This window comes from Artemia sp. Qi Xiang Cuo, unplaced genomic scaffold, assembly GCF_049724085.1.
Source record: "Artemia sp. Qi Xiang Cuo unplaced genomic scaffold, ASM4972408v1 HiC_scaffold_3154, whole genome shotgun sequence".
Taxonomy (NCBI): domain Eukaryota; kingdom Metazoa; phylum Arthropoda; class Branchiopoda; order Anostraca; family Artemiidae; genus Artemia; species Artemia sp. Qi Xiang Cuo.
Window position 1 is genome coordinate 5,473 of NW_028300549.1, and position 912 is coordinate 6,384.

The window sequence follows — 912 nt, forward strand, 5'->3', positions numbered from 1 at the left end:
ACTCGCCATGATAGTTTGAAAACTCACTAGACTGTAAACATGACAAGGTAACCCCCAATCCCCAATCTATAAAAAGTACCTTTATTTAATTTCATCGAAAGACCTTCAAGATGAAGTTCGAAAATAAGAGAATGTAATAGTGACAAGGTAAACCACGACAAAACACTACTGAAATATTCAAACTCTTTCTTGTAAATTAAATAAATCCAAAATGTACTTTGAAATATCAATATAATATAACTGTGACAAGGTAAACGACGATTAAACACTACTGAAATATTCCAACTCTTGCATTTCAACGAAAGAAATCCAAAATGAACTTTGAAAAATCAAGAGAATGTAACTGCGACAAGGTAAACCACGACAAAACACTACTGAAATATTCCAACTCTTGCATTTCAATAAAAGAAATCCAAAATGAACTTTGAAAAATCAAGAGAATGTAACTGCGACAAGGTAAACCACGACAAAACACTACTGAAATATTCCAACTCTTTAATTTCAAAAAAAAAAAAACCTTTTTAACATATAAAAATCATGAGAATGTAACTGAGAAAAGATAAACCACGAGACAACACTACTGGAATAGTCCAACTCTTACATTTCAAAGAAAGAAATACAAAATTAAATTTTAAAAATCATGATAATGTAAGTGTGACAAGTTAAACCACAACAAAACACTATTGAAATATTCTAACTTTTGCATTTAAAATTAAGAAATACAAAATGAACTTTAAAAAATCAAGAGAATGTAACTGTGACAAGTTAAAACACAACAACACACTACTGAAATATTAAAACTCTTGAATTTCAAATAAATAAATTCAAAATGAACTTTGAAAAAACAAGAGAATCTAACTCTGACACGGTAAACCACAACAAAAAACTACTGAAATATTCCAACTCTTGCAT